This window comes from Xyrauchen texanus, chromosome 8, assembly GCF_025860055.1.
Source record: "Xyrauchen texanus isolate HMW12.3.18 chromosome 8, RBS_HiC_50CHRs, whole genome shotgun sequence".
NCBI lineage: Eukaryota > Metazoa > Chordata > Actinopteri > Cypriniformes > Catostomidae > Xyrauchen > Xyrauchen texanus.
In genome coordinates, this window is record NC_068283.1 from 16333703 (window position 1) to 16334378 (window position 676).

A 676-nucleotide genomic window follows, 5' to 3' on the forward strand; every position below is an offset into this window, starting at 1 on the left:
TCACCCATACAAGTACTACCGTACAACTACAAAGATCAATTGAGATTCAATTAGATGTTTAGACAATTTCCTAATGCCCATTTTGAGTGTGCTCATTTGGACAGACTTTGAGCTTGAATGTTTACCGACATTGAATAATGTCTTTCATGTCATGATACGTTATCTAGTGCTGTTCGCCAACGTATATTTTGATTATGAGACAACGCTTGAATTTATGGATCTTAAAAGGCACGGACGGGGTTTGAACCCGCGATCTTCGGTTTACGAGACCGACGCCTTACCACTTGGCCACCGCGCCTGCGCGCTTTCTGCCCAACAGTCTGTTTTAGATTTCTTTATTATATCGTTTTATTTAATGAATTAAAACACGTCTTGATACTTATGGCCAATTCTAAAAATTCCCTACAACTACCGATGACAGCTCAGATTGTGTGAGAACAATGGATGTTTAATTCAGCTGAGCAGCAGACCGGGTTTCACTTCTATTCGTATCTCGTTTTTCTGTCTTCAGGTGGACATGAGGCTCCAGTGCAAAATGTTTGCCGTGTCTTGTTTGCCGGACGATGTTTTTAATCAAATTTACGGGTGACCATCGTGTTAAACGTGCCGTAATTTAACGATAATGTCTGATAACTTTAGTCCACCTTACAATTTCACACCCTCCTGTTCTGTGCAA

At 40.7% G+C, this 676-nt stretch overlaps 1 non-coding gene across 1 annotated transcript; it reads right to left on the minus strand.

Annotated features, from left to right (window-relative positions):
- Positions 1-226: 226 nt before the first annotated feature.
- On the minus strand, positions 227-298 carry trnat-cgu (transfer RNA threonine (anticodon CGU)). Its single transcript has one exon. It is a non-coding gene; the product is annotated as a tRNA-Thr (tRNA).
- Between the last annotated feature and the right edge of the window lie 378 nt (positions 299-676).